General features: G+C 42.7%; 1 long non-coding RNA gene and 1 pseudogene across 1 annotated transcript; one reads left to right on the top strand and one right to left on the bottom strand.

The window, feature by feature from the left end:
* Positions 1 to 7,336: 7,336 nt before the first annotated feature.
* Positions 7,337 to 10,002, bottom strand: Gm47459. The gene is made up of 2 exons (XR_003948917.1): positions 9,734 to 10,002; positions 7,337 to 7,915 (listed from the first exon to the last, which is right to left on the bottom strand). It is a non-coding gene; the product is annotated as a predicted gene, 47459 (long non-coding RNA).
* On the top strand, positions 10,112 to 11,421 carry Gm7842 (predicted gene 7842; annotated as a pseudogene).

The raw sequence follows: 14,908 nt of genomic DNA, 5'->3' as shown, positions 1-14,908 counted from the left end.
AACAACAGATCAGATCCTGAAGAAATCCAAAACACCATCAGATCCTTCTACAAAAGGCTATACTCAACAAAACTGGAAAACCTAGATGAAATGGACAAGTTTCTAGACAAATACCAGGTACCAAAGTTAAATTAAGATCAGGTTAATGATCTAAACAGTCCTATATCCCCTAAAGAAATAGAAGCAGTCATTAATAGTCTCCCAGCCAAAAAAAGCCCAGGACCAGATGGGTTTAGTGCAGAGTTCTATCAGACCTTCAAAGAAGATCTAACCCCAGTTCTTCACAAACTATTCCACAAAATAGAAACAGAAAGTACTCTACCCAACTCATTCTATGAAGCCACAATTACTCTGATACCTAAACCACAAAAAGACCCAACAAAGATAGAGAACTTCAGACCAATTTCCCTTATGAATATCGATGCAAAAATCCTCAATAAAGTTCGTGCTAACCGAATCCAAGAACACATCAAAACAATCATCCATCCTGACCAAGTAGGTTTCATCCCAGGGATGCAGGGATGGTTCAATATATGGAAATCCATCAACATAATCCAGTATATAAACAAACTCAAAGACAAAAACCACATGATTATCTCGTTAGATGCTGAGAAAGCATTTGACAAAATCCAACACCCATTCATGATAAAAGTCTTAGAAATATCAGCAATTCAAGTCCCATACCTAACCATGATAAAAGCAATCAACAGCAAACCAGTAGCCAACAACAAAGTAAATGGTGAGAAGCTGGAAGCAATCCCACTAAAATAAGGGACTAGAGAAGGCTGCCCACTCTCTCCCTACCTATTCAACATTGTACTTGAAGTCCTAGCCAGAGCAATTAGACAACAAAAGGAGATCAAGGGGATACAAATTGGAAAGGAAGAAGTCAAAACATCACTATATGCAGCTGATATGATAGTGTATATAAGTGACCCAAAAAATTCCACCAGAGAACTCCTAAACCTGATAAACAGCTTCAATGAAGTAGGTAGATATAAAATTAACTCAAACAAGTCAATGGCCTTTCTGTACACAAAGGATAAACAGGCTGAGAAAGAAATTAGGGAAACAACACCCTTCTCAATAGTCACAAATAATATAAAATACCTTGGCATGACTCTAACTAAGGAAGTGAAATATCTGTATGATAAAAACTTAAAGTCTCTGAAGAAAGAAATTAAAGATCTCAGAAGATGGAAAGATCTCCCATGCTCATGGATTGGCAGGATCAATATAGTAAAAAATGGCTATCTTGCCAAAAGCAATCTACAGATTCAATGCAATCCCCATCAAAACTCCAACTCAATTCTTCAACGAATTAGAAAGGGCAATCTGCAAATTCATCTGGAATAACAAAAAACCTAGGATAGCAAAAACTCTTCTCAAGGATAAAAGAACCTCTGGTGGAATCACCATGCCTGACCTAAATTGTACTACAGAGCAATTGTGATAAAAAACTGCATGGTACTGGTATATCGACAGACAAGTAAACCAATGGAATAGAATTGAAGACCCAGAGATGAACCCACACACCTAGGGTCACTTGATTTTTGACAAGGGAGCTAAAACCATCCAGTGAAAAAAAGACAGCATTTTCAACAAATGGTGCTGGCACAACTGGCGGTTATCATGTAGAAGAATGCGAATTAATCCATTCCTATCTCCTTGTACTAAGATCAAATCTAAGTGGATTAAGGAACTCCACATCAAACCAGAGACACTGAAACTTATAGAGGAGAAAGTAGGGAAAAGCCTCGAAGATATGAGTACAGGGGAAAAAATTCCTGAATAGAACAGCAATGGCTTGTGCTGTAAGATCAAGAATCAACAAATGGGACTTCATAAAATTACAAAGCTTCTGCAAGGCAAAAGACACTGTCAATAAGACAAAAAGACCACCAACAGAGTGGGAAAGGATCTTTACCTATCCTAAATCAGATAGGGGACTAATATCCAATACATATAAAGAACTCCAGAAGGTAGACTCCAGAAAATCAAATAACCCCATTAAAAAATGGGGCTCAGAGCTAAGCAAAGAATTCTCACCTGAGGAATACCGAATGGCTGAGAAGCACCTGAAAAAATGCTCAGCATCCTTAATCATCAGGGAAATGCAAATCAAAACAACCCTGAGATTCCATCTCACACCAGTCAGAATGGCTAAGATCAAAAATTCAGGTGACAGCAGATGCTGGCGAGGATGTGGAGAAAGAGGAACACTCCTCCATTGTTGGTGGGATTGCAAGCTTGTACAACCACTCTGGAAATCAGTCTGGCGGTTCCTCAGAAAATTGGACATAGTACTACCGGAGGATCCAGCAATACCTCTCCTGGGCATATATCCAGAAGATGGTCCAACCGGTAAGAAGGACACATGCTCCAGTATGTTCATAGCAGCCTCATTTATAATAGCCAGAAGCTGGAAAGAACCCAGATGCCCCTCAACAGAGGAAGGGATACAGAAAATGTGGTACATTTGCACAACGGAGTACTACTCAGCTATTTAAAAGAATGAATTTATGAAATTCCTAGGCAAATGGATGGACCTGGAGGGCATTATCCTGAGTGAGGTAACCCAATCACAAAGGAACTCACACAATATATACTCACTGATAAGTGGATATTAGCCCAGAAACTTAGGATACCCAAGATATAAGATACAATTTGCTAAATGCATGAAACTCAAGAAGAACGAAGACCAGAGTGTGGACACTTTGCCCCTTCTTAGAATTGGGAACAAAACACCCATCGAAGGAGTTACAGAGACAAAATTTGGAGCTGTGACGAAAGGATGGACCATCTAGAGACTGCCTTATCTAGGGATCCATCCCATAATCAGCTTCCAAACGCTGACACCATTGCGTACACTAGCAAGATTTTGCTGAAAGGACCCAGGTAGAGCTGTCTCTTGTGAGACTATGCTGGGGCCTAGCAAACACAGAAGTGGATGCTCACAGTCAGCTATTGGATATATCACAGGGCCCCCAATGGAGAAGCTAGAGAAAGTACCCAAGGAGCTAAAGGGATCTACAACCCTATAGGTGGAACAACATTATGAACTAACCAGTACCCCGGAGCTCTTGACTCTAGCTGCATATGTATCAAAAGATGGCCTAATCAGCCATCACTGCAAAGAGAGGCCCATTGGACTTGCAAACTTTATATACCCCAGTACAGGGGAACGCCAGGGCCAAAAAGTGGGAGTGGGTGGGTAGTGGAGAGAGGGTATGGGGGACTTTTGGGATAGCATTGGAAATGTAAATGAGGAAAATACCTAATAAAAAATATAAAAAAAAAAAAGAGGGAAGGAGAGGGGAGAGGAGGGGCGAAGAGAGAAGAAGAGAGGAAGAATAGAAAGCTGAAGAGGAAGAGAAGGCTAATCAGGGACTAAGCGGGGAAGGGTGAAGGAAAAGGAGGGAGAGAGCAATAACAGAAAAAAAGAACAGTACCCAGTACATACAGATATACACAAAGGGTGCTCCTATTATTAGTGGAAATATGGCTTGTTATTGCATACTGGGAAAATTAAGATGACAATATCTATTTGAAAATCCACATTGACCGAAGAGGTGGCATAGCACTCAAGAGCTTCTCTTCCAGAGGACCAGGATTACATTCCAAGCATATAGGGCAGGTCACAACTGTTTGTAATTCCAGACCCATGGAGGGACCTGATGCTTCCAGGAGGCACAAGGCATGCACGTAGTGCACAGACAAGCATGCAGGCGAAACACCCATACACATAAAATAAATGAATACATAAAGATGTAAAAAAGGAAATCCCACATCTGAGAATCCATCCTATACAAATGTTTACTGAAGAACTGATTATAGAGGCAACAAAAATAAACTGGAAATACCCTGCATGACATACAAGGTGGAAAAACTTCTCATAGGGTATTATTCTGCTATTAAAATTAATGAGTTAGATATCTAGATATCTGCTTACCATGACCCACACACATACAAATAAACAAATAAGCAAGCATTGCAAAAACATTGACACTATGCTCTCAGATATGAAGAAAGATTTGGACACAAAGACCATCGTGACAATATTAATTATCTGAAAATATATATTAACTACCTAATGAAAGGAGACGGGACCCATGAGTTATAGGATTCAGTGGGCAAAATGCCTACTGAGTGTCTTAGGATTACTATTGCTATGATGAAACACTATGATCAAAAGCAATGTGGAGAGAAAATAGAGACTATTTGGCTTACACTTCACATTACTATTCATCCCTGGAGGAAGTCAGGACAGGAGCCGGGAGGCAGGACCTGTTGCAGAAGCCATGAAGTATTGTTTACTGGCTTGTTCCTCATGGCTTGCTTAGCATGCTTTCTGATAGAACCCTGGACCACCCGTCAAGGGTGGTCCTATCAACAATGGGCTGAGCTTTTCCCCATCAACCACTAATTAAAGAAATGCCTTATAGGCTTGCTTGCACCTTGATCTTTTTTTTATTACGTATTTTCCTCAATTACATTTCCAATGCTATCCCAAAAGTCCCCCACACCCTCCTCCCCCACTCCCCTACCCACCCATTCCCATTTTTTTTGGCCCTGGCGTTCCCCTGTACTGGGGCATATAAAGTTTGCCTGACCAATGGGCCTCTCTTCAGCTCTTGACTCTAGCTGCATATGCACCTTGATCTTATGGAGGCATTTTCTCAGTTGATGTTTCCTCCTCTCAGATGACTTCAGCTTGTATCAAGTTGACATAAAAATATCCAGCACACCAAACAAGATTGGGAACCTGAATTTGATCTAGAGACCCATATAAAGGTGGAAGGAGAGAGGTTGTCCTCTGGTCTCCCCATGTGCAAATGGCATATGTGCACACAGACAGTAACAATAATAATAAATAAAAATGTATAAAGAAAGTGAAAATGAGAAGCAGAAAAGCAGAAAATGCTTACAGCTGAGTAGTGTGTTCTCAGAGTCCCAGCAACTCAGGAAGTTGGAGCAAGATGTTCACTTGAGTTCAAGACCAGACTAAGCAATATAGCAAGACTTTGTACCATAAAATAGGGTTGGGGAGCTGCCTCCCAGAGCAAACATCTCGTAAACCTGATAACCTGAGTTCAATTTCCAGGACCCATGTCAAAAACTGGATACTAGCTTGATCTAACATGGAGCCGGCCAGGGGTGGGTGGTAGGTGGGGGGGGGGGTGTTCATGAGGCCCCATCCTACTTGAGTCCTATTGACAATTGATGGCTCTTGGGGAAGGGAAAGCCAGTTTTCTTTAAGAATGAGGTCTCTGGTAAGTAAACCACAATCTAGTAGTTAGCATCACACTCACCTAGAGGTGTGTGGACATCTCAAATAGAAGTTGTGGGCATAGGGAGGTCTAAAGTAGGGCATACAGGTGATCTGAGAGGAGTCGGGAAATGAGATGGGTGAATGTGAATAAAATGCATTGTATGAAATTCTCAGAGAATGAACACAATTATTTGTAGTAGGATACTATGGTGTGTACAAAATTCCTATGGGGAAATGAGAGCCAGAGACTGGAGGATGTGAGAAATGCTGGCAGGCCAGTTTGATGGAACTACAAACCACAGCATCAGGAACAAGACAGACCTTGCCTCAGCAAGGTGGAAGGGAGAATCCAGTCCTCAAGTGACCTTCACATTGTGGTAGATGCAGACTGTAGTGATATATACATATTAAATGTCCTTTCAAAGATGCTGAACTTTTTCCAGACCTTTCAGGAAGATTAATAACATGTCTTGAGATCATTTAAGACATAGCCTGGTACCCTACTGTGTGTCAAACTCACGAATTTGAGTTTAACCTGCTTTTAAAAGAACAATATAGCCAACCTATGTTCTAGATTTCCCATGCTTTTACAACTTAAGCTAAAGTCATAGCTTTAACCTCAAGTTACATATATATACTTCCATGCCTCTGACCCGAATAGTAAAGTGTGTGTGTGTGTGTGTGTGTGTGTGTGTGTGTGTGTGTGTGTGTGTGTTATAATCATCTACTGGGAGCAGCCAACAGACTGAAAATAACCTTAAACAACAAACATCTCTTAAATGTTGGAGACAATGTATGGATACAGGTTGATAAGGTCTGTGTGCAGTTTCAAGTGCTATTCGGGGTCATTTGGGGTCAATAATGAAATGTCTTCCTTTGTGTCTCTCTGTTAAAGTTCTCTCTAAAGAATTCATTGTTTTATGTTGCAATAAATCTCCAACCCCAATAAGCCTATGCAAAAACACACAACTTAGTTACAATATTTCGAAGCTGCATGCCTAGCTTGGGCAGATTTACCACTGCACTACTCTATTCCCCAACTATGAGATCCCTTGCTACTTGTGGCTTCTCGGGCCATGTGGTTCTGCTCCATTTTCTTTCCACCTCCTCTTCCTCTGACCTCCTCCTCCTCCTCCTCCTCCTCCTCCTCCTCCTCCTCCTCCTCCTCCTTCTCTCTCTCTCTCTCTCTCTCTCTCTCTTTCTCTCTCCCACTCTCCCTCTCTCTCTCTTCCCCATTCTCAAAAACGTCCAGCCCCACTTTTCCCTTACACTTCCCTATCACAGGCTCTGGCCTTTATTAGACCAGTTAAAATGGGAAGAAAGTTCACATGAAATCGAGTGAGTGCAGTCCACTCCTGTCCCAGAGGGCTGCCCCTCCTAAGGAAGCAGAATTAACACCAGAATGCAAGCATCACCAGGGCAACCTTCAACTAAGATGGAGCAGAGACTGAGGGGGTGGCTAACAAATAGCTAGCTAACTTTAGACCTATCCCATGGACAAGTACCAGACACTATTACACTCTGTTGTACTTGCAGACATGAGCCCAGCATGGCTGTTCTCCTAGAGGATCTACGCAGCAACTGACTAAAACAGATTCAGAGACCCACAGCCAAACATTGGATGGATCTTAGGAGCTCTTATGGACGAGTTGGGGGAAGGTTAAGGTTCCCAAAGGGGAAAGGAACTCCACAGGAAAACCAACAGAGTCAACTACCCTGGACCCTTGGGGGTTCTCAAGAACCACCAACCAAAGAGCATACATTGAGATGGACCTATGTGTAGCAGATGTACAGCAAGGTGGGCACCCCAGCAACTGAGCCAGGGGCTGTTCCTAAAACTGTTGCCTGTATCTGTTATCTGTATCTGTTCTTCTGGCTGGGCTGTCTTGTCTGACCTCAGTGGGAGGGGATGTGCCTAGCCCTGCAAAGACTTGATGTGGCTGGGGGGGGGGGATATCCAGGGGAGTCTCCACCCTCTCAGAGGAAAATGGGGGAGATATTCTGTGAGGGGAAAGGGAGAGCAGTGACCATGATCTAAAGTTAATAAATAAATAAATCCTAAAATAAATTTTTAAATAAATTTTTTAAAAAAATTATTCCTTTCCCACATCATGCTTTCTCTGCTAGTCAATAAATACAAGACAAAGCCCTTTCTTAGGGACAGGCACATGTCAAACACAAATAACGTGCCAGCACAACAGAAAAACAGTAGAGACAGATCAAATACACACAATAGAGAGGCACAAGCAATTAATCACAGACTATAGATAGAGAGAAGTGGACAATTCAAATTTGGGCAGATTCTTGTTCAATCTGCACCAAAGAGATTTCTCTCTCTCTCTCTCTCTCTCTCTCTCTCTCTCTCTCTCTCTCTCTCTCTCTCTCTCTCTCTTCCTTAATATGACAATAATGAACAGGTACAGAGATGAGGAGAGAGAGAGAAATAAACGTTATTTCAGGGGTTGAAGAGTGAGTGAGGCTGCTCTGGAAGATCTGAGTTTGGGTCCATGCATGCTCATCCTGCACCTCACAACTCCACTCCAAGGGATCCAGTGCCCTCTTCTGGCCACTTCAGACACCTGCACAGACATGTGTGATGATGATGATGATGACGATGACGACGACGACGATATCCACCACCTTCTGGAGAGATTGTGAACAAATCACATCATGGATTTTTACTACTAGGGATATTATTCATAATAAAGTAATTACTATATAAGTAAGCCCAGACCACTGAGGAACCATTTCAAAGCATCTTTTATGATACAATAATTAATCCTTAGTTGGCCTTTCATAGTTAAACAGTCTTCTTGTGGATTTTTAAGCCACAATCTTTTTCTCACGACTTAAAAGCAACCATGAGGCTACATGGTGCTCCATGTTCTATCTGTCAGTCCCCTGGGATTACTGTGAAGACAACTTAGGTGATGTCAGCATCAACACTGGGTCACAGTGACAATACCTATCCCATGCTTGCTGCTTTTATTCTCTCTTTGGCATTCTTCATAGTGAGTCAAGCTCCCGTCTGCTCTTAAGTCACTTATCTGTCACTTTGCCAACACCTGCTCATGCAGAATCCATGCTTTGCCACTTAAATGGTAGCACAGTGCATGCAGGACAAGCATGATTGTCAAACAGTGCTATCGTGCTACCTCACCTATCTTTAAAGGATACAAGTTAGGAGTCTGGGGATGCAATCCAATTGGAAAAATATTTGTCTGGTATAACAAAACTGTAGGTCTGATGCCCAGCATCTTAAAACACCGGGTAGAGTTAAAACACTTAATTAGGGTTTATATTGCTATGATAAAACACAGTGACCAAAAGCAACTTGAGGTGGAAAACATTCATTTTGTTTATACTTCCAGGTAACAGTTCACCCCTGAGGGAAGCAAGGGCAGGAACTCAGTGGGGCAGGAACTTGGATGCAGGACCTGAAGCAAAAGCCAGAGAGGAATGCTATTTACTGCTTTACTTCTCATGACTGATTCAGTCTGCTTTCTCAGATAACTCAGAAACACATGCTGAGGGACAGCAGTGTTCACCTACCCTCACAACCCCTAACTACCACCACCCACTATTGGCTAAGCCCTCCCACATCAACCATTCATCAAGAGAAATGCCTACCCGGTTGTCTACAGGCCAATCTGATGGATACATTTTCCCAACTGAGTTTTCTCTACTCACATAACTAACTGTGTCAAGTTGACAAGCAAAACAACCAAGACAGAAGGACCAGCAAGGAGGCTCAGTAGGCAAAGGTACTTACCACAAAAACTGACAGCCTGAGTCTGATTCTCAGGATCCCCAGAAGGAAAGGAAGTAACTAACTCCCTTCTCTTACCTTCATGCTCAGGCAGTGGCTCTCATGTGCCTTGGCCCATCTGCACCACACACACACACACATTAAATTAAATTAAATTAATAAATGTAAAAAAGAAATTTCAAACTGGGCATGGTGATATACACCTCTAATCCCAGCACTTTAGGAAATACAGTCAGGAGAATCAGAAGTTTAAAGTCATTCACAGCTACATATCAAGTTCAAGTCCATTCTGGGATTATAGAAAACCCTGTATCAAAGGCAAAAGAGAGAGAGAGAGAGAGAGAGAGAGAGAGAGAGAGAGAGAGAGAGAGAGAGAGAGAGAGAGGAAGAAGAAGAAGAAGAAGAAGAAGAAGAAGAAGAAGAAGAAGAAGAAGAAGAAGAAGAAGAAGAGAGGGGAGGGGAGGGGAGGGGAGGGGAGGGGAGGGAGGGAGGGAGGGAGGGAGGGAGGGAGGGAGGGAGGGAGGGAGGGAGGGAGGGAGGGAGGGAGGGAGGGAGGGAGGGAGAGCAAGCTGAGGAGTAACTCTGTAGTACAGAGCTTGCCTCTCATATACAGGTCCTTTATTTCATCTTCTCATCTGGAGATTTTACAGATGATTTATTAAGTTTAACTATCTGGAAGAGTTCATATTTACCTGAAGAATACCACTGAGTTCACCTTCACAATAAGATGCCAGAGGTAAGCAGAAGGTCAAGTCACCTCTCAAATCTTTCCGTTTGTGTCAGCATTGGCATTGTTGATTCATACTGAGTGTCTGCTGGGGGCAGAGGATAGTGCTGTGTTCCAAGCCACATTAGGTGGCATCCTTGAACAGGTTGGTAGTTCTCAGAGTTCTGACAGCCAGAACTGTCTACACATGGTCTGGTGAGATGGCTCCGTGCCCAGGATGCTTGCTGCCAAGCCTGATGCTCTGAGTTAGATGCATCCCATAATCAGCCTCCAAACGCTGACACCATTGCATACACTAGCAAGATTTTGCTGAAAGGACCCTGATATAGCTGTCTCTTGTGAGACTATGCCGGGGTCTGGGGTGCCTGGGCTACTGTGCGGTGGTGGCCGCAGGAGCTCCAGCACCAGCTCTTTTGATATAGTCATCATTGGAGGTGGAATTGTGGGCCTTGCCTCTGCCAGAACGCTCATCCTGAAACATCCCGGACTTTCGATTGGTGTGGTGGAAAAGGAGAAAGATTTAGCTCTTCACCAGACTGGACACAACAGCGGCATCATACACAGTGGGATTTACTATAAACCAGAATCTCTGAAAGCTACATTGTGTGTAGAAGGCGCAGCCCTCATCTATGAGTACTGCAACCTCAAGGGAATTCCCTACAGGTAATGTGGCAAGCTAATAGTAGCTGTTGAACAAGAAGAAATTCCCAGACTTCAGGCCTTGTATGAGAGAGGCCTGCAGAATGGAGTCCAACGCCTGAGGCTGATCCAGCAGGAGGATATAAAAAAGAAGAAGCCGTATTGCAGGGGTCTAATGGCTATTGGTTGTCCATACACTGGCATTGTGAACTACCAACAGGTAGCTTTGTCATTTGCCCAGGATTTCCAAGAAGCAGGTGACTCTATCTTGAAAGATTTTGAGGTAAAAGGTATTGAAATAGCTAAAGAAAGCCCTTCAAGAAGTAAGGATAGCATGAACTATCCAATCGCTGTCAAGAACAGCAAGGGAAAGGAGATTCGGTGTCGATATGTTGTCACGTGTGCTGGTCTTTACTCAGACCATATTTCAGAGTTGAGTGGCTGCAATCCTGACCCTCAAATTGTCCCATTCCGAGGAGATTACCTGGTCTTAAAGCCAGAAAAAGGCTATCTTGTAAAAGGAAATATTTATCCGGTCCCAGACAGCCGGTTTCCTTTCCTTGGAGTTCACTTTACGCCCAAGTTGGAAGGCACTATTTGGCTAGGGCCTAATGCAGTGCTTACCTTTAAATGGGAAGGTTACAGACCCTTTGACTTCGATGCCAGAGATGTTGTGGAAGTAATTCTCAAAAGCGGCTTCATTAACCTGATGTTCCAGCATTTCTCTTATGGAGTTAATGAAATGTATAAAGCCTGTTTTCTCAGTGAAACAGTGAAGCATCTTCAAAAGTTCATTCCTGAAATCACCATCAGCGATGTCCTTCGAGGTCCTGCTGGAGTACGGGCCCAGGCCCTGGACAGAGATGGAAATCTGGTGATTTTGTGTTTGACGGAGGGACTGGCGAGACTGGAGACCGCGTCCTTCATGTGAGAAATGCGCCTTCGCCTGCCGCCACTTCCTCCCTGGCAATTTCTAGAACGATAGCAGAGGAAGCACAGCAAAGGTTTAAGTTGTGAGTGGCGGAGGGAACTGTGCTTACGTTACAGTCCCCACGTCAGCAACAAGGGTCTACCGGCTGCGTTTTAAAATTAGAATTTAAGAAAACAATTTGAAAACCATGCCTTTAAGGCTAAAATAAACGTTGACTTATTAACAGGATATAGTAGATATGATAATTTTTTAAAAATTCAGTCCATATTCTTGTGAACAAAGAAACAATTTATAATATTTTTCCTTTTTCTAAATAGCTGCTTATTTAGAAAATGAAAATGCTTGATTTCAAGAAAATAAATGAAATTTCACATTTCTAAGTAGCATAGAAGAAAGTCAGTCTTTTACTGCAGCCCCGCAGTGTGGCACCATCACTCCACGTGACTAGCAGTGCGCCTGTGTGCTTGCTGCCTACACTACAGTTTTCTAAGCCGAGAAATGAAAGTCCCTAAAAGGACTGATTTTATAAGTGCAGTTTAAAATCCTGACCCTGGGTGCGTCACTGTGTAATTTTATGTGTCTCACACCTCAGTCCCTTGGTCACACTAAGGTTCCCAAGATGTTGGCCAGGATTACTAGTGATCCCTATCTATTTGGGTTTTCAGAATTCCTATAAGCTTTGTGAGGACATTTCTCCATTTTTGGTTAATATCTAACTTGGAGGCATTCACTTTTGTAAACCTCGAAAGTGCCTTATATCCTTCATATTTACTTCATTAATGTGGTGAGTCGGTGCCAAGTGCCATACTGTGTGTGCACATGCGCATGTGTGGGTAGTGCCATATTGTTACTGTGTATACTATATGTGTGTGTTCGTGTGTGTGTGTGTGTGTGTGTGTGTGTGTGTGTGTGTGTGTGTGTGAAGTACCATATTATATTACTGTGTACGTGTATGTATGTGTGTGTATGCGTGTGCTCGCATGTGTGTCTTAGCTAGTGAAGTGTGTCTTACAACTCAGAAAGTTAGAAAATAGAAATATAAGTGAAGAACTGGCAGCCTGGCCATGGAAACAGGCAGCACTTCAGGAGACCCTTCGTCTGTCCTCCCGAGCGTTCTCTCAGGTTGATCTTGGTTTTCCTCGCCAACACTGTGATGGATGTATGAGAGGGGTGTTCATGTTGATAGGAAACCCTTTTCCTGCCACTTGTTTCTCTTCACTTCAGTCCTTACTGGTTACATTTATTAAGCTATCTAATCCATTAATTTAAAGGGATACATATTGTGGGCCTCAGTTGGAGAGGCAGCATATCCCAGGTTAAATACTCAACCCTTGGGCTGGGCATATTGAAACACTCAGAAATCATTTACAGAAAAACCAAGCCCTAGTGGTCCTCCATAGCAGCTGATTCCAGAAGAAGCACTGCAGAGCACGTCTCTGTTCTAAGACATCAGTGACACAAGCGTCATAGTAAGGTTGTGTTACTTTATGAATAAGATGAGAGTCTTCTCCTTTTAGATGTGGTGAGAGAAGTGTGCATGTTCTGTTTCATCAGCTGTGAGACCTGTGCACATACACTAAGCTGTGAAAAAAATAAAGTTACAAAATAACTATCATGATAGAAGCAATCCTTACTCCATTTGGGTCTGTATTGTATATCCCAGAGTAATAGTGAAAATTTGTTGAAATATGCCAGTTAATCTGCTTGTAAAATATTTGATACTTATGTCAATAGGAATTTTTTGTTAAATACTGATATATAAGAATGTTTGTGTCTTTCTGAGAAAATAAAAATGTATATTAGTATTTTAAAAATGGGGCTCAAAGCTAAACAAAGAATTCTCACCTGAGGAATACCAAATGGCTGAGAAGCACCTGAAAAAATGTTCAACATCCTTAATCATCAGGGAAACGCAAATCAAAACAACCCTGAGATTCCACCTCACACCAGTCAGAATGGCTAAGATCAAAAATTCAGGTGACAGCAGATGCTGGCGAGGATGTGGAGAAAGAGAAACACTCCTCCATTGTTGGTGGGATTGCAAGCTTGTACAACCACTCTGGAAATCAGTCTGGCGGTTCCTCAGAAAATTGGACATAATACTACCTGAAGACCCAGCTATATTACTCCTGGGCATATACCCAAATGATTATCCAACATATAACAAGGACACATGCTCCATTATGTTCATAGCAGCCTTATTTATAATAGCCAGAAGCTGGAAAGAACCCAGATGCCCCTCAACAGAGGAATGGATACAGAAAATGTGGTACATTTACACAATGGTGTACTACTCAGCTATTAAAAAGAATGAATTTATGAAATTCCTAGGCAAATGGATGGACCTGGAGGGCATCATCCTGAGTGAGGTAACCCAATCACAAAAGAACTCACATGATATGTATTCACTGACAAGTGGATATTAGCCCAGGAACTTAGAATACCCAAGATACAAGATACAATTTGCAAAACACATGAAACTCAAAAAGAACGAAGACCAAAGTGTGGACACTTTGCCCCTTCTTAGAATTGGGAACAAATCACCCATAGAAGGAGTTACAGAAACAAAGTTTGGAGCTGAGACGAAAGGATGGACCATTTAGAGACTGCCATACCCGGGGATCCATCCCATAATCAGCCTCCAAATGCCGACACCATTGCATACAGCAGCAAGATTTTGCTGAAAGGATCCAGATATAGCTGTCTCTTGTGAGGCTATGCCAGGGCCTGACAAATACAGAAGTGGATGCTCACAGTCAGCTATTGGATGGAACACAGGGCCCCCAATGGAGGAGCTAGAGAAAGTACTCAAGGAGCTAAAGGAGTCTGCAACCCTATAGGTAGAACAACAATATGAACTAACCAGTACTCCCTGGAGCTCGTGTCTCTAGCTGCATATGTATCAGAAGATGGCCTAGTCGGCCATCATTGGAAAGAGAGGCCCCTTGGTCTTGCAAACTTTATATGCCTCAGTACGGAGGAACACCAGGGCCAAGAAGTGGGAGTGGGTGGGTAGGGGAGTGGGGGGAGGGTCTGGGGGACTTTTGGGATAGCATTCTAAATGTAAATGAAGAAAATACCTAATTTTAAAAAAGAGGGAGAGGGGGTAAAAGAGAGAGAGAGGAAGATGCAGAGAGGCATAGATAGAAAGGGGTGGGAGAAAATTTGTGGGAGAGAGAGAAGAGGGAGCCATGAGAGCTTGAGATACAGCTAGGGATGGTAGGAAGTGGAGAACCTAAGTAGCCCCTAAGCATAGAACAAAGGGGAGGGGAACCTTGAACTGAAGGATCCTCTTCTCTGGACCACAGATTAAGCACAGGTCACACCTGAACCCCAACTGTCAAGCACAAACCAAATATAAAGTGGCTCGTTATTAGAGGTCTGTGTTAAAATGAGCTAAGATATGCTGGAAAGGTCCTGTTGGGTATTTTAATTAGGTTAGTGGAAATAATGATTTTGGATTACTGGACCTTGGTGTTGTGATAGATGGACCTTGGTGATCAGCCTCAGGAATGAGTCACTGGCCAAATAAGGGAATGGAGCTTGATGGCTAGCTTTAGGCAAGTAATC

Source organism: Mus musculus, chromosome 10, assembly GCF_000001635.26.
Source record: "Mus musculus strain C57BL/6J chromosome 10, GRCm38.p6 C57BL/6J".
In the NCBI taxonomy this organism is placed as follows: Eukaryota; Metazoa; Chordata; class Mammalia; order Rodentia; family Muridae; genus Mus; species Mus musculus.
The sequence above is the reverse complement of the archived record's forward strand: the minus strand, read 5'-3'. Positions and strand labels throughout refer to the sequence as shown.